Source organism: Varroa destructor, unplaced genomic scaffold, assembly GCF_002443255.2.
Source record: "Varroa destructor unplaced genomic scaffold, Vdes_3.0 BEIS01000004.1, whole genome shotgun sequence".
Classification (NCBI taxonomy): Eukaryota; Metazoa; Arthropoda; class Arachnida; order Mesostigmata; family Varroidae; genus Varroa; species Varroa destructor.
Genome location: NW_019211457.1, coordinates 40,491,335 through 40,512,448, shown reverse-complemented (window position 1 = coordinate 40,512,448; position 21,114 = coordinate 40,491,335). Strand labels below are relative to the sequence as shown.

General features: G+C 44.0%; 1 protein-coding gene and 1 long non-coding RNA gene across 12 annotated transcripts in view; one reads left to right on the top strand and one right to left on the bottom strand.

Annotated features, from left to right (window-relative positions):
* Window positions 1-21,114, top strand: part of p120ctn (adherens junction protein p120) — a 104,296-nt gene that overhangs the window by 54,067 nt on the left and 29,115 nt on the right. The gene's annotated exons all lie outside the window — the stretch shown is intronic.
* On the bottom strand, window positions 2,445-19,224 carry LOC147756200 (uncharacterized). The gene is made up of 3 exons (XR_015326916.1): window positions 18,676-19,224; window positions 18,249-18,363; window positions 2,445-3,198 (listed from the first exon to the last, which is right to left on the bottom strand). It is a non-coding gene; the product is annotated as an uncharacterized LOC147756200 (long non-coding RNA).

Genomic DNA, 21,114 nt, shown 5'->3' with positions numbered 1-21,114 from the left:
CTTCGTTGTTGCTTTGCACATTTTATATTAAAATATGCCCGTCAATGTGTCGTAAGTACAGTTTTACTTTCTGGTCTTTTCTTTTCTTCGTAATGACCTTCCATTAGCTATCTCGCGGCGTTTGTGTCTCGATTGATGAGCTTTACTGATACCATGCAGAAAAAATTTATAAAGGAAGGGAACACTGCAGCTTGTAAGTCTAGAAATTGACTACAGGTCTATATACGTTAGGTTTAAAAGGATTGGCTAGGTTTGGTTAGTCGCTTGCTTGATAAGCATGGCTGGCATCGTTATGAGCTTGACCAGCTTATCCCACTGTTTTTTTCCCGCCCACTCTGTGTCCAACAAAGTTTATGGTTTGAGGTTACTGACCGTGTCGGGCTCTCGGATTGCGTGTATAGGGGGCTAACCAGCGAGGCGACTGGAAACCATATGGTACAGGCATATCATCCTCGTTTGGCAAACGGCCAGCGGAAAGCAAATAGCAAGTCAATGAGAAAATAGAAGGCCCAACCTTTATCTAGCCGCTGCGAAATAGACCAAGAAGCAAAAGAACCCTAGGTTGATGATGTGACGAGAAAAGGCCCTTATTAAGAAAAGAGCATTCGAGAGACATCTTAATTACAATGTATAGTGTAGCTGCGTAGGACTTCATGATTATATTTCAATTTATTCACCTGAGAATTACATTATAATCTCTAAATAAATGGAAAATATGTATTCGAGTAAGCTATATGATCTGAGTTTTCGTTGGAATCGACTGTTTACCTAAAAAAAAATCAATAATATTCGAGATGCCTTTAGTTAAATATCAACAAACCTTTACGGGCGTACTCTACTCACCCGTTTGAAGATAATTCATTGTGTTTTTTTCGATGCAGATGTTATAGTAAACAAATTTCGTGACGGGCTAATAGGACCGTTCTCGACCTAAATAAGTTTTACTGCGATCAACTTTTGCCATATGACGTTTATAAGAAGTAGATAATAACAGTTACGCAGGAACTAGGTGCGCTATTGCGGCCTAACGTTATCTCGTGTCACTGTCTGATACGCGCCCATATACACACACACCGACATAGCAGTGTAAATGAACATAAATGTGAAGGTCATCAATGATACACAGAATTTGATTCGAACTTCAACGTTAGTCCCACCGCTATAGTAAGGGTGTAACGACAGGCATTATTCTGTAGCAGTGCATGTACTTCTAGCTATTTTTCGATAGAACACACAACGACCTGCTGCAAAACTAGATGAAACACATTGCCGCAACAATAATCATACACATTAAAAATAGCGTAGCATTATCATCGCTGCGTACCTTCTAACAAGTGCTAGCTACGCTACCTTCCCAGACAAGGAGGCAGAGCTAGAGTCCCTTTAAGGGACAACAGGTTAACGCACTCGGCAAGCCCAGGCCAGATGCCGTAACAGGCAATCGCTCTTCATCAATCTCTACCTTTTTTTCGCCGAACAGCAATAACAACGAAACTAGCTTTCGGATACCCCAGTTGATATCGTGGGCCATCTTCTTTCTTGCTATAGCTACCATTGAGAATCGTCACTCCTGTCCTCTGGCATCTGGCGGTTTCCTCGCTTCCGCGATTCCACAACTCGAACTGAAGCGCCATTTGTATAGAAGAACAAGCAACTAGGTCTCACCTTTGCTGCCATCACCTAAGTTCATCCGTCGCTGTCGGCGTGACTTCATTAGAGACGTTTCACGTCTCCGCTGTCGTCCTCGTCACCTGCATCTTCACCCATAGTTCAGTCCTAAAGTCTTCTGCAAGTGCGTTGGAACCACTTTTGATTCTGTTCTTAATACGAATGCTTTTTAGCACTCTATTTTTGTCTCTGAAAAATACGACAGTTTACCAAAGATTGCTCTGTTTCGCCCCCTAGAAAAATACGCGCGACACGTGCAAATCTGTGCTATCTGATAAATTTCATTTTTCATTTAAAATAGTAGACATTCTTAAAGATTGTTAACGTGTGTATTGAAGTCAACGAAGTTGTCGGTACATTCGGTCTGCCTTATTAAATCGGACGTTTCACATCCGATTGGGGGGGGGGGGGGGAAGTAAGTGAACGCACGTCGAAGTTCGTGAAACCCACGTTGAAAATGTCATAATGTTAGCAGCCATTGTAGCAGAGGTCGTATGGATAACAGAAAAACAGTAAATCCAAAATTTAAAAATAGAGCCGACACTACGTTCACTGAGTAGATCTCACCTCAGAACGATAATAGGTCGAATCCTATTCTAAATCCTTTCTAAAGATATTTTTGGTGTTACATTGACAGCTTTATAAGCTTTTTGCTTGAAGCAACAGTGAATATATGCCATGGAAAAAACATAGCAGCTGCTACATTTTCTATCCGTGTCTCATGAAAGCCGCAAGACTGCCGAAATAATAACACCTACAATGAGGACTCTATAACTAAGAGCGCTACTTAAAAATGATTTATTTATTTATGATTTATTAAAAATGATGAATAACGAGCAACTGAATACGTCCATGTTATTGAGCCATTTTTCAAGAAATTTAATTGTTCGATAAGTCTATTTTATAGAGTGCGCGAAGCAGATACTTTAGAGTTGCATTTGTAGCTTCTCGACAGTAGGAAAATATGAGGTAAGACAAGTGTCGAAAAGTTCCCTCTTTGTCAGCCAATATATCCATCTTTGAAGCTTGGATTACAAGCAAGTAATTATGATCTTAAAAAAACGATAAAAGTAGTCTGTGGGATAGAAAAAATTCCGTGTGACCGTTGAGGAAACGAAAAGCAACGGCGAAAGAGAAAGCAATAGGCTAAAACGATCTTTACTCATTTACTAATCTCACATATCGCCAATAATGATCGCCCACGCCAGTGGAAGAAAGCATTAGGTCACTCTATTGCGTAGGTACGTAGAACAACCACTGGTATCCTGTCTTCGCTCTGTGGTCCCATACATCAGGAGATACGCATTGCTCGTCGGATTCGGCGGAAAGTGTCGATCCTTTTGCCTCTATTTCCACTGCGCAGGCCGCTGCCAATAGCAAAGTAAGGACAAGTATTGGGAACTATATACACGTCGTCCTTTCTTCTTTAAATCCGCGAGATGTTCCGTGGTTTTCCGTTAAGTTTTGATGCTGCTCATGGTCTGTTTTGATATTGTTGATTGCCACCGGGCAAGATGGTGGCGGACATGTCTACAAAGAATGAACGGACGAGACAAAGGTGAAGATTGCAAATATTTCATAACAACAATCGTAGCAGCTAGAGTGCTTACTACGTCAATATACATACACACTCACACACACACACATACACGAGCCGTTATCTTCATCATAAATTATAAACACGTGTGAAAGGCATTGTCGTCAGAAAACCCGGTAGACGGCTAAGTTACACAGGCCTTGTGTTTAATATGCCACTGTGTAAAAGCAGTGCGTTTCTGCGTTTGGTAAATAAAGTTACGAAAAGGACTTATCACCAGGTCTTCGCACCAATCAACTCTTATTTTAAGGACGACTTAATGTTTCACTGAAGCATGTAGTAAAGCCTTTTATTTCATAGAATTATCAGAATGATGATGTTATCACAGATGGAATGACTGAACCTAACATACTAAGTCATACAGCTGAAAGAGTAAAGGTTTCTATATAGCGGTTAGTATCGCCATTAGAGTGCAAGACTCTCTGCTTTATTCTTATATACTTGCAAATATGAGTTTGCCTGGTGCGTGAGAACCTAAGCACGTCTATATACTTGTGGATATAGCCATCTAAGTCGACTACTTTGCCCAGGGACAGTCACGTATTACACAAATCGCATCTGTATGTATATATAGCTTGTGTAGTACTTTACTGAGTCGTTTGTTTCCTCGAAGCTGCTGCATTATGGACGCTCTGTCAATGTTACTCCACGCGGTGTCGCTGTTTCTCTATAGGACAGCCAGAATGTGTGATGGGCATGGATGGTGTGGCGGATACGTGGACCACCGCAGACAGCCACCCGGAGTTGGGCTGGCACACAGTTTCACCACACGCGCGCGAGGTCCGAGCGTGGCGCCGAAAGTAAACGTTAGTGCCAGCGAAAGTGTTGAGGACTACGAGTTAGGGAAAAGTAGAAGTGACTTCTGCCTGCTTGTCTTCTACTCTTCTTGAAGAATTGAAGCGTCGCAAAAGCATACGCTGTAGTTTGACGAGTGTTGGCGCAAACGTGCGTTGGATGTTGAATGGTATGGCTGGCTTTGGCGGCAGCCAGCCAGCGGCCAGGCATGTAGACAAGCCAAAAGGCGGCGTAAGAGTGAGAGGGGCGGAGAAAGCGTATGCGAGAGGAAGCCGAAAAAACGGTCACCTTTGACGTTAGAGACGTCACTGGAAAGTAGCTACTAAACGCTGTGATGAAACAGAAACAACGGCCACGGCAGTCTACCAGCAGCAATGACGGGTGGCGTTGCTGCATGCCTGCCTGCTGGACGTGAGGTGATGATGGCATGAAAACTAGCTGATCTGTGGCTGCGTGGCTGGATGTATGTTCGTTCTGATGTTTGGAGGCTGACGCCATCGGGGTCTCGATCCATACGACTATCTGCTTGTCTCGCTAAACACATAGAGGCTTTGCCGCATTGTAATACAATTAAGTGGAAGAAGTCGAACAACAACAAGCCTGGTTCTTTGAGCGAAGTAATCGCCGGTATCTGCTGGATGTTGGCGAAAGCTGCGTGGTAGGAAAGCCAGTTGCTATAGGTTACAGGCAATTGCTGAAAGACTACTTAACGTAATCCTAGGCTTTTACCACCAGAGCTGCTGTCGAACACATCCACGCACCCGACTGCACTCTTCGGGCAAGTTGACTTTAAAGGTTACAGACACCGAGTGGCATGGGCGCTCTGAGAACTGACTTGAAAATGATATATACACATATGACGCCTAGCCGCTACGATTGGCAAAGCTGGTCTTGGCCTAAGGGGAAGTGGGAAAAGGGTTCGCACTGGACATTACGACACGCTTTGACTATACTCTTATGATGTTTTCTGGGTACACAGACTTCGATCACAAAAACACATTTGAGATTAGATCGACACACAAACGCCTAGTTCGGCGCTTATGACGCCCCTTCAAATGCAAAATGTATATGGCGAAAGTTGGCTTTACTACTATCTCCGATATATATGGCGGCGAAACAGCATGCCATTCTGCAGTCTGGGGGACCTGACATAACCTATTATGACCGTCATTTGCACGACTTAATCAACGTTTTTACTATGGCACGGTAGTTTATGTACGTACATATGGTTGATCGAGCACATTTGCAACGAGTACACGGTCAGCATTGAGTGATGATAGACGATTGAGCTATCTTAGCTCATACACTCTCTAAAGGTGGCATCTGCTCTAGTCGATAGAAACTACTAAAAAAAAAAAAAGAAAACTACTAAATTGTAATAAATTTCCGGAAAAGTAGCGCTTCTGAACATCAACATATGAAACGATCATATTGCCCGATATAATAAATGATAATAATAATTGTAGTTATCTAAATAATTTTCATTTTCTAAAGGTTTCTGAAATGCTGCTTGTTGCGGATCATTTTACTCGTTACGTAGGTGAGTCTAAATTATTCTTTCGCCGTCAGTGCACTCGGAAAGACGCCTAATTGAATAAAAACTGTTGTTTTAGTTTAAGGAAAATCTGGTCTCACCGTTTAACCATCTACGAAAAACTTTGGTTTTATAGTCGATGGATTCCGAAACCCCAGTTTCGGAATAGATCCGTGGAACGTTATTGGCGATTAAAGCATTTTGTATACTTTCGTCGAGCTAAAAGCGTTTTATCATGTCGAAAACATTGCTCTGTTTGCGTCTGGTCTTTCCTCGCTTCATACTGTTAGCGCAGAGTCGCTTGCAGTCATCGGCGATTATGCGGCATCACGCGTCGACGCGAGATTCTTACACGCTGATATTCATCCTGACGGTGCCATTGCCTTTAGCAACATGTCAGAATAGGTCAGCGTCAAGCTACTCGTAAAGTACTGCATGACGTGGCTTAACTACATTCAGGAAGGTTTTTCGGGCGGAATTTTGATTAAAAATATGGTATACTAGTAAACGTCGGTAAATCTTTCTCAGAAGTTAGATATTTGTAAGGAGCTAAAAACGGATACGCATTTGTATATGTGTGTATGTATGTATGTATGTATGTATGTATGTATGTGTTTATATTGTGTCAAAATGGAGGAACGGCATGACACGGTATAAACACGCTTCATTTTGTACGAGGCAAAGAAAAAAACCTATGTAGGTCAAGCTATAAGAGCCAAGAAACTATTCGCTGAAGCTTAAGCTGCCGAATAAAACTGCTTGAATTGGAATAAGGTTGAGCGGCAAAAAATATGAGGGCCCCTGCTGAATGCGCCTGACTGAAGCTAGCTGGGCATTAGGCAACCGACGGCAGGCCGCTTCAGCAAAGAACGTAATGTTCAGAAACTGCCTTTGTACTTGCGCACTTTACTTTGAATGGCAGTACTTGCATTGCTGTTACTGCTCGAAAGAAAAGAACATATTATGCACGAGAATAGAAGCTTAGCTTTCTAGGCGTTCTGACTGTTGACAATTTCTGAATGAGACGCATCACCGTGGACTGCTGATGCTTTCGCTGTTACTGGATAGTATGACGGCGAGAGCCAAACCAAGACAGCCAGACCAGACCAAAAGGTGTTTCAAGACGATATATTTTCGAGGCCGTTGCTGTTCCCGCTCTACGCTTTCGATGAAAAAGCAATGAAAAAATGGAAGCCTTCATCTCGTAACCCATAAACGTTGACAGACGCTCGGTGGCCTGCTTCTCTGCTTGCCAGCGTGGCCGAGTTGACACGACGTTGCAAGTAGGCTCTAGGAGTTTGGTAAAGTGGGGAGTGGGGAAGAATGTACACATAAACTCTCGTTCGTTCGTTTGTTCGAAAGCATGGCTTTTCAATGGGGCCTGCCTATCCTCCATCGGGGGTTCTTTGTTCCTGTCAGACATTTCATTCAGTCGTCATTGTGCTAAACGCTGTTCGTCGTTGTCGCTGACAGTGCTGCTCTTTCAGCGTTCTTGCCTCGCTACTGATTGTTGACGCTTCGTTCGTCCATGTTGTTGAGTCTGTTTCCGGACAGGGGTAGGAGAACTGCGCCGGTAGAAGGGGTCGTTGAGTCGTGTAAGTGACTGAAAGTAGTGACTTATGCACATAGTTGAGCTCAATCCACACAGCGCAGCTGTAACGACAATGCATTGCTATGGACGGTGAGTATAAGAGCCGAGAGCGGCGACGGGCAACTAAGGACGCTATGGTTACTCGTAGATTTGTGCCCTCCTTATCTGGTACTGTCTCTCTAAGCACTTTCGGCCTGCAGCTGGCCCTTTTAGCTTTGTAGCCTGACTGACCTGTACGAGTGAAAGTCGGCAAATGAGCTTAACAATAAGACGGCTGCTGTTCGGTTAGACTGCTTGGGTCGACTGTCACAAACCGTATATTGTTAGCAAAGTAAGCAGACTCTGGCAGAAGTTGAAAAGAGAGAACGGCAGGTAGTGGATCGACCGGCTTGTCAGTTGACAGGGCATCAGAAAAGCGCGATGGTCATGTTGAGCTTCGGCTACGCAAAACTTTTCTTTACGAGGCTGACTGAATATAGGCCGGCAGTAGAACACAGCCGTTAGACTGTTATCTGTAACTATAAACTATCTGTTAAGAAGATAGTTGGTACTGTGGGACTCTCGCCCACTAAAACCTGGATCTCGTGTTCCTGGATCAGCATTTAGAATTCAGTTATATATTACGTCGAACCAAAGCTTATAGGGATGATTAATGGTCATATAGTACTATTACCACACTAACCACATTTCAGTTTATCCTCCAGTCGAGTTTCCCTCTTCGTCCGACGCCCTCAATAGCGAGCGCGGTCTTATCTCCGCTATTTCACTAAAACGGACTCTCAAGCAGCCTTTTGTTTACGTAAAATCTACACTGCCGGCAGCCCGGCATCGCCGAATCGATCCTTCTACTCTAACACTATAATACACTATAACACTAGTACTCTAACACTTCCAGGTAGACGATATTAATAGTTTGAAACTAGCCAATGATATTTTTGTAATTTTGGAAGTTGTGCTCACCAGAATTGTTTAATGCACACCTCGTATAATCCTGTCAGGCAACGTGGGCTTACTATTAGTCATCTGAAGCCATGATGTTCTGAGTTGTCCGATTTTTATATTATCCCGCTAGGATCGCTCTTCGTTTTGGATGAAGCTACAATAGCAGCAGTTGCAGTCAGTGCCAAATTCATGGATGAGCTTTGTTTTCCCTGAACTAGATAACTTACACGAATTTGTCGTGCTCGTGCTACCTCGCAATGCCAACTCATGGGTAAATCTTTCTCTGCATGCTATGCAATATATATATGACCAGTGCAATTATCAGGCGCGTACAGGATCACAAATCGGTAACCGATAAGCACCTTACCAGGGTGAAGAATTGAGCCTGCGCTAGTTAATTGCTATCTGTCAGTTTGTAGCGGTACTTACGGAAGGACTAAGCCGGGCGGTGTGACCACTCGAGCCTAAAAGAAGGTTTGCGTCGATAGCTATAGATCCGACTGTACCGCCGATCTCTCTCCCCCCTTTTTTTACTGAGATTCATTGACGTAGCAATTATGCACCTTCTATGAAAGGACAAGGAAGTATGAAGCGAAGAGAGAAAAAATGCCGATGGCGCAAGCTTCCATAAATGCACTCTACAACCAGAGTGCGGACGTTCCTCTACGTTGACCGCCAAAGTCCTTCTGTAGTGTGTTTGTGGAAAACCACGCATGCTGAGAGAGGCACACGTGGTTTCGATACCAATAAATAGTGGCTGAGATTTTCGTCAATTTAATGTAAGAGGCGAAGCACTGTATTTAAGTAAATTTTTGTTTACATATATGCGCTATAACCTTAGAGATCGACTGCTGATTTTATTATGAATATACAGGTATTTTAAAAATATTAGTAGGCAGCCAATAAATTGATCAGATTTGATGCTCGAATTCAATTTTTAAGAGCGAAGTTTTTAGGGTAGTCAACGCCTCCTCTGTTTCGCCAATAGCTAGGGAAGCTTCTAAAAATTTTAATCAAGTACTTGACAATGTATGAAAGCTGTTCCATATGTGTTGACTTAAATCCGTTAGGTTCTTTCCCGTAATTCTGGTGTAGGTCCTTGGAAAAAAAAAAATGTGCCCATAATTAATATACATTGCATTTGAAGGGAATCACTGAGCGTGGCTTATATACCAGACAGTGAGGGTAAGTGGTGTAGTCTATAGATTACTATGAATTGTATCGTGTAGTTAGACGACAGATCTCTTAAGCTTCGCCAGTTATCCCTTTAACGATAATATGAGCCACTCTCCAGACAACAATGTCCGACAGTTGTCAAGTAATTTATTCAGAAGTCGGTCGTCATCGGCGCTGGATTTTCTGTCTGGTCTGCTTTTCTTTTTGTAAGGGGTATACCGCAATGGACTTCCGTGAAGATGATATACCTGCATACGTAAAGGGAGGGTGATGGTTCGCTGTGGACAAGAGTGGGATAGTAACGGACTGGTGTAGGGCCTATCTGCAATGCAAACTAGCTGGATGACCGCATTATATGAGGGGAGAAATATTTGTCGGGAGCGAACAAGGGGACGGGACGTCGAATCGAGCTACTTGATTCCTGGCCTTGTGTTCGGATAAACCCATTCCATTGGATGTCTAGTTTAGGATCGGAGCTGGCCGAATCAAAGCGACGGCTGAGTTCTTTCAAACCTATCTATCATGTTCGGGATGGACAAAAACATCTGACCTGGCAAGCACTGATCTGCGAGCGAGAACTATCCTGAGCGCAGAGATGAATATGAATGAAACCGTTCCAGCCTTTTCTCGGAGCCGGCGGATCCAACCAATGTTGGGCGGAGTAAGAGCGAAAAAAAATAATGAAGCAAACAGAAGTTCGTGTTATGGGGACGTTGCTTCAGCTTCAGTTATTTTTCTGCTGCCAGTCATGTAATAAGGAATAATTTGTACTGACCATCCTCGCAAGGCGGCCTCCACGCTTGTTTGTCTATCCGTCTGTCTTTGTGAAGTCTGCAGGGAAGGGACATGTCAGCTTAGGAAAACGGCTATAACTTTTGTTTGCACAGGAAATAACGGGGTAGCGTGTTTGTACGACCGCATCTTCTAACGTACAAACCCGACCACCCGCATAACTGTACTGCCGGGCAGTGTGGTCAACCTTTCAGTAGTTACGAACGTTGTGATGAAAAGTAAACGAATAGAGGGGTCGGAGGAGTGCAGAAACAGATAAGATACGAGTTAGAAAGAGGGGCAGAGAGAAGAGGTTCGTTCGTTTGCGTCCATTCAAACGTTCATAGCAAATGCATTGTGTTTCAGGCTAAAAGAACAATCAAGTTGATTTTGCTGCTGAAGCGCTGTCATCGCTTACTAGGCTGAACTTGAGCGTTATTCGTGAAAATTAAGGTAAAAGGACAAAGAATCCGGCTAATTTATTTTACGCCTTTATTTCTATGCAATAAAAGTTATCACATTAGGTATGGTGGTAAACATTTACCACAGAAAAACAAAAAGTGAGTGGGTATCTTAATGATGATTGAGCCATTATCATTCTCATGGCTGTTGAAATCGTCGCAGTTACCTACTTCTCGCGGCAGTGAACAATAGCAATGTCAAGTTGAATCAGTCTTCTTACACATGTCGAAAACCTGTGTAGAACGCTTTGTTTCAGCATCAAAGGCGGCAATTATTAGAACATCCAAAATTGTACGAAGCAGCTTATATGAAACACGAGTTGCTCGTTTGGGAAAAGGCAGTAATAATGATGGATCTGGGCCTTTTATTTGATGCAGTTAATTCGATTTGGCCTGTTTGTTGAAACGGCAGTAACGCCCAGCTAGTAGCAAACAGGAGCCGGAAGTGAACGTAGAGATTGCCAAAAGGCACGAAGACAACAAATAAGAAGGTGCCGGCGGATGAATGCCACTGATACGAGGTGGTCCTAATCTGCAGCGTGGCAATACCCTTATCCTCTAGATATATATATACACACACACACGGTCACATTGAGGTAGACACGATACAACTTCAAGGCCGGACTGTGTGTACGTGCTTGTGCAAGATGGTAAAGCAGTTGGAGCTAATTTTCACTATTACTATGCACAACCGGGACCAATGAGCTGTTGCCGAAACAGCTGGCTTGTTAACGGTACTAAATATCGAGGCTCAAAAACCGATTGCTTTACATATTGGGAGGGCCAGTCTTGCTTCAGCACGATAATACTGATGTTTCTGAATGAATAACAGTATTTTACTTGGCGAACTAGGCCAGTGTCATTATTAAACAAGCGTCTATTCGAATATTGGCAGCCCCCGTGCATGAAATAAGATAGTGGCTAACTTTTTTCCTAATGTTAAGTCTAGAGCAACTGTGAAGTGTTACGCTTAGCAAAGAAGGGTCGCATAACGAGAGAGATAAATAGGGGCAATCAGAGGGTGAGAAAGAGATGCAGAAGGATTAGGCCCACTTCAGCTAGCGGGCTGCTACCGGTCCTGATTGGTTGCTTTCAGACTCACCGAGTGTCAAGGCAATTTCTATAACAACATAAATAGCTAGACACTTGGTCGATAGGTAGGATAGCCAGTTACTAGACGTTTGCTGCTCTCTCAGGTACAGCTAGTAAGACTTCGGTCCATCGCATGAGTAACTGGTATGGAGCGACTGAGGAAAAACTTCCGTAGTGTATCTGAATAAAACCGTACCAGCGAATGACTATCCGAGAAGCAGAGGACGTAGCACATCAAACTAGCTATGAGCCATGCCGAGAAGCAGCAGCGACTGAGGCGTGTAAAAGTGGACAGAGCGTCGAGCTTCCCTCGACTCATCGCGGCGGCAAAACTGCTTGCTGCAGACCGGCCCTCATAGCGCTCCATTTGTATTGCCAGTGTCGCTGCATTGAACAACGATAACAAAAATAAGAACGTGCGCCGTCCGACAAAAGCCGCTTCGCTCGTCTGCTAGGCAAAGTACTAAGTGCAGATATATGGGGCGAAACAAACCGGACTCACGCAAAGCAAATCGAAAATGGGCTGAGATGCATGCCGGAGACATCTTTGGTTTGTACTGGTCCCTTTGTCCTGCATTATATGTTATTAGAGACGCCCGTTTCCGGTCATTGGCCGATCCACGTTCACAACAACAACAACAACCAGTGGCGCATCCTATCGACAACAAGTGAAGCTAACATATAGGAAAGGCTGTGCGTAGACTAGGAACATTTCGAGTATAGTTATTCTTTTTTTTCTCTCAGTATCTGTTAGGAGTAACCGAAAGTGCCTCAGAAAAGTATATGCTGTTCGGTAATGATGTGGGAACGACTTTCTGCGTTTCATTCGCTCTACACGTTGAAGGCTAGAATGGAAACGGGTAAAATATCTACTACCGAATACTTCAGTAATGGTATAGTGGGCTTTGAAGTATCGGGGAAACACTCAGAAAGAGAACTCAACCTCTTGGTGTGACATAGGAATGTCAGAATAGACAGCCTGCAAGACGTCAAGTCGGAAGAATGGCTTCTTCTCTACCTTCCAGTAAACGATGATTCCAGTAAAGGAAAACATTAAATTGGTTTAAATATTCGATCGGTGTACATCAAACAGTAGTAGTACGCTAATTATAGTCGTTTGTGCAGGGAATGACGTCGTCCTATATATATACAGGGATGGCCTGGGATGACTGGGTCTTCTTACCGGCCAAACACATTGGCCAGTGGCAAGAGAAGGTGCATTGCAGCGAGCTGCATATCGTTGTCATATGCCTGCATGTAGACTGCATAGAGAGGGCACGTGTTGTAGCGGCGGAAAAACGGTTGAGGCGGGACCCAGTCAACACCAGCGTTACTACTGCAAATATGATACTAATACGCACATAGACTCGATCTCTTTCGCTCAAATTATTCTTCACATTTGGGTGTGTCGTTTCAGTAACAATCGCAATAGCAATAGCCAGCAGTTCCGACTGTTCGTTAGAATCGAAAGTAGACGTGTGGGCGCCCTTTAATCAAGATTGAACGTTATCAGCTGTGCACTATGCAATTATATCTATTTATTAGTATCTATTTAAGATAAGATGATTTTCAAACAAGTGTCACTGATAGAACTGCTTCATACCGGAAATCTAAGTTAACTTTCTGTAAGTGCAATAACTTCATGCCGATTGCCATAGAAACCTATACAAATTTAACTCGTTTTACTGCATGCCACGAGTAGAAAAAGGCGGAAAAGAAAGATGCGTCAATCTAAGCAGTGATGCCAAAGGGTACCAAGAAAAGAGTCGGCGTCTATTTTGGCCTACATAAGACTGTGAATAGCTGAGAAAATACACACCTCTCAATACCTGTATGTTTATGCAAATAGATCTATGTAGTGCTGAATATTGCACTTATTGTTTGTCGCACATTGTGACTTCACTACAAAAATAGTAATACATCCGTTTTATTTAAGATATTGGTTAGAAGTTGGATGTACCTCGGAGGTTTTATTGAGAAAGGATGAGTTTCAAAAATTTGGCATCTTAATTGGTCCACATGTTCATGCACGTTTTTATTCCATATTGACATTATCAATGCTAGATACGTACAACTGTTTGTGTCTGTGTCGTAGCAAACTACACGTGCCTTCGGAGCTCTGGTCACAATTTGCGACAATCGCAACGGAGACGACCCAGTGCATATTATGAAACTCAGTCGAGCAGCGAAAGGGGCTAGAGGAGAAAAAACAGCCTTGGGCGCTCCGAAGTCAATACCGACTCTCTGGGGAATGATGTTTCGACGCTTTTTCGCTGTGCAACGGCAGGCTTAGTTGGTTGTACCGCATGCGTAATGCTGTTTGGCTGGGCTGGCCATGGGTGGATCCGAATGGATCGGCTTGGATGCGCCGCCGGGAAATAAAAACGGAGATTTCGTTGTAGTCTCTTTTCTGGTCGGTTTTTTGAGTTTGTTCCCGGTTGTTCCAATCGTGCTGAGACACAGACAAGGGTATTAGATACACAAGCAAGACATGTGCTGGCGTCATGTAATGACATTGGCGTCGCATCGACCCTTTCCGAAATCTACTACGTTCTTGGCATTACACAGCACCAAAAGCACCATTACCTCCGACTCCATTGCCACCAGCGAACGTAGCTATTTGGATGGTCCCAAAGGCAACATACCAGCCCAAGCCAGACTAAGATGGAAATACGTTTTATTGCTGAATAGTGTTGTGAAGGTTTTTCCTGCTCTACTCCCCGTTCCTCCATAACTTTATTTCTTTCTCTCTCTCTCCCTCCCCTCTTTCTCTTTTTCTCTCTCATACATATACGATGTCAGATGTATGTATACTGCCTTGAATATGATATCATCATCTACCTGCGATTTGTCTACGACCTGGAGGTCTTTAAGTGGCCGCTGCTACTGCTGCTGTTGCGGGTAGCTGTACCATTCGTACGATTGGCCGTTATTGATGGCATTGCGTGTTGCGTAACCGCCATACTGCTTTATGGCCCTTTCGCGCGTAGCCTGCCTATTGATATATCAGTTTATTAAGGCGGGTTTACTAACCACGACGAGGATATTTTTGCTTACCGTGCCGATATGACATTGCATATGTTACTACAAGCACACTGATTACATGTGGGCGTTGGCTTGCTATTGTTTTCTATGTCTTGAAGGTTAAGACTGCCGACACAAATAGTGCGGACTGTAATTAACTCTACTATGCGAAGATAAAGAAATAAACGAGAATCCCTTAAAAAGGCTTCCGTTAATTTTTTGCTTTATCAATTTCTACGATCTTTAGAGCTTTCTTGCTTTTTCTCTATCGTCATTATATTCTCAACTACATTGCTGGCTTTGGGACAAAACTAAACGGTCATAGAACCCTGCGCTAGTCGTTGACGAGAGAATCAAAGGACGGATGATATTCAACGCGTTCCTGAATTCTGTTTTCGTCAGGGTCTGTTTCGTTCCGTTTCGAAACAGAAAGGAAACGGTAAGAATGGCACTTCGAGAAAAAGTGGAATATTGAATTAATTCACAGCGACAGAGAGTGTCGACAATATCGGATAAACGATAAAGGAATAACGAAAAATACTAGATATCATTGAGCGTGTTTGGCTACATTGCGTGGGAGAAACGAATTAGGCTTAGAAGAGAACGAGAAAGGAGCAAGTGTTAGAAGAAGGCTAAGACCAGCGGGTCAGTAGAAAAGACCCTAAAAAACGGAGAGAGAAATATTTGAAGCAATATGGAAACGCGGGGGATACTGGTAAGTTGCCACTAGAAAAGAGGGATAGCGCCTTCGTTTTCTATTATGCCAGACGCTGCCAAGGAAGCGCGACACCGATCACTACATTGGTAACACATTCGCGTGACTCACACAAATATGTGTATAGTGTGTATACGCCAAACCAATATGGACGTGATTCAAACATGCTACAGTGCAGCAGTAGTTCAGCCATGTATGATGTGTATATATAGATACGGCCAACAAAACCTATACGTTTCCAGTCACGACCTGTTTGCAGTTTATTCAAATAAGTACAACGCATTACATTGGTTAGACTTCAACAAACCGTAGCCAAGTTAAGAACCTTGTCTTTGGCTTGTGATGATCATTATATTGCCACTACGATATGTGGCACGACAATAAATCAATAACGCATGGTCATTTTGTGATTCTATCTTCCGCTTTCATCCGTGTACACAGGTTTAATCGTAGTCGCAACTTTTTGGCAGCTTTTGGGTGACGTAAGTGTTTACTCAACTTCGGCTGAAACAGTTGTTAGAGATAGACATATTGGTGCCGAATGTGAGATCAGTTCGAATCTTCCTACCGGAGTTTTTTTTCACAGTGAACGCCGTAGTCGCCGTTCCTTACCGCGTCTTTTCTTGCGCCATTTTTTAATTTCACTAGGCGACGCGGTCAGTATACAGGAAATAAGAGGGCAAGTGGGCAGATCGGTGATATACTAGGGAAGCTTCTTGAGTAGGGCCTGGCGAATGAAAGAAACAAGACTGCGTTCAGTGATTGCAATGGTGGGATTAGGGGAATAATTTAAAAATGGATTTTAAGAGGGAAGTCACGTTGCGCTAGATAGCCATCCATCGTTAAGATGGCATCTTCACTTGGCTTCGTTGCCGAAAACCACTGGTAATGGCGTACACTGTCGTAAGTTATACCCTAGTGGTAGTTGTAATAGTGGTGCCAGTTGTAGCAGTTAGCCTTACCCGATGTTATCCTCTCCTCGGCCGCTCGTTCCTGATTGTCCAGGAAGATCTTTTCTCTGGACGGGTTTGTGGAAAGCGGCTGAGTATGACGACCGAAAAATAGCAAGAAAAAAAGAGAATTACCAAAGAACCTGGAAAGCCAAGGGCAGTTGATAGTGGCGCAGGCAGACAAACAGGCCTGAAAGGCCGACGAACGGCAGAACAGGTGCACATGTAGGAAAAATCACTGGGACCGCCTTTACCATAACCATTACCACAAGTACTGGGAAAGCCAGCTAGCTGAGCGCCCAGTGGCAAAAAGTGATGGAATCGATACCGTTGATGATTGATGCAATTCTGCAAAAGCGAACAAAGAACCCCCAAAAAAAATATTTCTTTAAGAACATGGAGACAGATATAGGCTAAGGACTAGCCAAAGAATTAACTCGGCTGTGGCATGGATGGCAGTAGACATTAATGAGGGTTCTAAGCATCACTCTTTACCGGTCCGTGCTGATCTGGGTCTGTGTGCAAAGTTCAGAAGTGAAAATATGTTAGGAGAAAGTCGAATGGGTATATGTGCTGTCACGCAGGATGACCGAGACTATACAAAAAAAAGAAACGCAGGCGAAAAAAACGAAAAGGCAGGAGCAGAAAAAGCGAAAATAGGGAAAAGAAACAATGAAAAAAGTGAACCAAGTCGTTGAGTTTGGTTTAGATACCCCTTCGACTTGTCTATGAAGCCTTCGGCTGCGTTCTGGAACGATCAGAGAAAAAAGGGAGGTCTGGCAAGGAAGTTCGGCATCAATGTTAGAGGCGCTGCCAGTGCCAGGAGCGATGGTAGCCGCGTTTTCGGTCGGCCAATTTTCTCCAGGATGGAAATAGTGCAGGTGATTTTTCCGGGATAAACGTAGGTTAAGGGAAGGGGAGTAAAAAGGAGGGGACGATACCTATAGCCCCTCCCATAGAGGATAAACCACCTCCCATTAACTCTTGGCTTCCGTGGACTCTCATCGCACACGCGAGAGCTTCTATTCTGACCTCTGACTTGAAGAGGGCTGGCTGGTGGTTGTCTCTTGAAGCAATAGGTGTTGAGAAGAAGGAGGCGTCAGGAGATACGTGCTTTTACTGCTCAACCCGAACGCTAGCAGACTTTGTTTGCAGAAGAAAAACACGTTTGCTCACCACCAGCAAAACCACCGGCTGGATTGCTCTATACATTTGCTTGATATAGCGGCAGTACCGCGGCTATAAAGAGTAAAAGAACTGGGATTACAAGAAAAGAGAGAAAAAAGAGGAGCTGAGGAATCATAGAAAGATGACGAAATAATCGCTAACTCAAACATGGTTCGTCATTGCTCGCTTTCGAATTCCATTTTTTTTATGTAGATTCGTCTGTATGGCACTTACTGTGGAATACACACTGGTTATGGCGATCATGATAATTAAGTAAACCGGAGAGACTTGCGACATGTTGATAGTATGAAAATCAAAACGTCGAAATGTTAATAAGTAAAAAAAATATATATATATATATAGAATTAATGGAACTTCCGTTGATTAGAAATAATCAACGGTAGTTGGTGGGGTATAGGTATCTACAGTACGTCCCGGTGATAGCGTGTTTGTCTGCTAAGCTCGGAAGCACACCTGTGTTCGTGCTGGAAGCCAGTCGTCTAATGGAATGTTTAACGGCGGTGCCGGACCGTAAAACTGGAAACATTCCGCATGTATCTACGGTATGCCTACCCGTGACAAATATCATGATATGAATATGCCAATTAGTCCTAAGAAAGTCCAATATTACAGAACGTAGGTACAACAAATTATAGCTTACTATCAGCTTATCTCAAATATTCATACAAAAATCTGCATATCTATCTTATTCGCACTTTATATACGCATAATAGCCTAAGCTGTAGGTCATCGCTTGCCCCATACTTTGCTTGCCGTGTAGAAGTGGTGAAGAATAGTCCGTACGATCGATCTTAGAATATCGGCTTTTCCAGGGTATCAATCAATTGGCACTGATAATGGCTAAACCGGATCGCCACCTCTGCACAAACAAAAAACGGAACCAGGACCACTCGTATTAGATAACTGACCAATGCGCTCCTAATAACGAGCTTTTCATTTTACCACAGATGAAGCGACAAATAACCGCAGGCGATTATTGATCTTCCTAGAAGCGTGAAGTTACAAAACGAAAAGCTTAGATGGAACTTAAACAAGGCTCATTATAGCATGCAGATATTTTCCATAAATTTTTGCCTGTGAGATCGAAATTCGCGCATACACTTTTCAGATCCAGAAACAGTTGTTTCTCTTTCTCTTTCGCCAAGAGAGCTGCTCTCAAACCTACTCTTACCAGTGCCACACGCTCTCACATCTCTTGCCGTCTGATTGCCGCGTGTATACATGGTTAATTTCTGATTGAAAATAACAAATTTCGTATTAGTGAGTCTGCACTGACCGCAGTAAACGACTCACGCACAAAAGCGATCGCGCAGCGCTTCCTCTTGTTTTGAATTCGCTCTTTTCAACGCCACATTTTTATTCTTTCTCGTTTCTATTCACCGATGCTGTTTTTCCTTCTCTGTCCGACGACGTGAAGAATATCCATATCCGCCGACCTCTAAAGGCGAAGGAGCGGCGGTAGAACCAGGTTGTGACTGCTGAGTGGCGCTACGGATGCGCTCGGGGGAAGATGAAGGCGCTGGCCTGAAGGCGAGGGCTAGAGTAGCCAATGAAGACGAAGATGATTTCATGGCCGCTGCCTGCGATCGGTGCAGCTCGCGTAGAATCGACACCGCGTACCTTTCTTTGGATAGCTATTTCCGTCTCGTTCTCTAGTGCACCCAGTAACACCGCATCAGCAGAGACAACAGCAGTAGCAGACGACGCACCAAGAAACAAATACGAAGTAGCAGTGGTCGCTCTAGTCGCTTTAGAAAAAGCAAAAGGCAATTTTGTTGGAAAAGAGACGCGCGCATGAGGATGACGTTGGATCGGCGTTCTAGCCTCGGCTAGGAAGGGATGCGTCGGAGGCTGGTAACGAATTCCTCGCGGCCATCCAGCTTTCCTCGGCAGATGAAGCAATTATGAAGTGAAGAAGGTTGCCCAGCCTGCTGTGCCTCGTAACGCTGCTCACTATGTTAGCCAGTGCTCGATGTTGGGCGTTGGCTCCGGGATCTCAGACAGCAGTCGTAATGGAGGCAGTGGCCCATAGACGTGAGCAGAGTAGGCTACTCTCTATGTATATACGCTGGTCTTGATCGTTATCGTGGTGATGACGGCTTGACGGACTGAAATGGAAGGAGCGAGCGCAGAAAAGAGAAGAACTATATTAGGAAAAGCGCAACGAACGCCCATCAAAACGCCAGATGGGTATAAAGACATCAGGGTGAAGGCGACTGAAAGATTTAGAAACATTTGCTAAAAAGAAGCGCTAGTTGGCGGGGCCGGCCGACTGGCCAGTCAGCCAGCCGGCCAAACGTTGCCCGCATCAGGTTTCATCGGAAACTCTATGGCGAGAAAGGAAGGGCTGGAGTTTTAAAGGAAGGACCCCCCCGCCCCCTAGCAGAAAGGGGTGAGGTACTACGAAACCGCCTGGCTGGATGCGGAAGGATTGAGTGCGGCTTCTGTGTTTGCAGGGAGGAACGAATTGTCAGTCTATTCATTTTATCGATTCTGGTCTGCTCATGATGAGGCATAGATGGACCAGAATGGATGATAGGGCCACTGGAGGACTAAAATGCAAGCGGATTGGAAAGCAATGGCAGTCTGAAAGAAATTTCGAAAAGGCAAAGTATCGACGCCAATGCGTAGGGTGGTCTCCAAACCAGCTGATGACAGCTGCTTCGTCGCTTTTCATTTGTCGAATCTATCGGTGAAGATAGCGGGTAGGACGGAGATGTGAAACGAGTTGCAATAGAAGGTAACGTGGCTCTGGGGAGACCGAAAACCATAGACTTTTTTTGGAGGGCACGTTTTTATGGTGGCGGCACAAAGGATAGGAGACTATTTCAGGACGAACTTTTAGGGACATCTGCGGAGCTGCGGGACGAACTACGGGAACTGAAAGAACTATGCAACTAGCAATGTTAACGTGTTACTGACGTGAAAAGTCGAAACTCCCCGATTATATTCTAGCGAAACAAAGCGCTCTGCCACGAACGAATAAATAAGTGCCTTCATCCGTTCTTCAAAAGCGCAACAAAAAATAAAACTGTAATAACGAGAGATGAGGGAAATCCTTGCCTGAAAAGCTCGCAGCGAAAAATTCCAGCCTAGACTTGGATTCGCACTCTTATGCGAAGTGAACGAGGACCGTACGCGTTACGACAATTGTTGTTGATGTTGCGAAGCATTTTGTTTGAATGGACCTCTACAGGAGTACATATACGACACTGCAAATATAATTAGCTGCCTTTTTATATAGTAGTATGTAGTGGAACTGCAGGTTTGTCCACAGATGGGCCTCAGACTGCTAGCCATCCTATGCGTCGTGTGGCAAAATGTTTGGCACGTACGCAAGAATATTTGGAATATTCACAGTTCACTTGTTGTATAGCTTGCAGTTATTTGCTGTTGTCACAAACACTTCGCAGTCAACTTTCGACTGAGCTAGTCTTAAGGCACAAGTGTGATGTTTCCCTAATTAGACGGATGCGTCTCCGCGCCTGTCTGGCGAACCGGCAAATCAGCGACAAGGATTCGAGCAAAACAACGTAGATTCGCGCTTTTTGGATTGCCCATGCATACGCACGTATGTACGTGCACAGACGTTGATAAACGTCAATTGCTT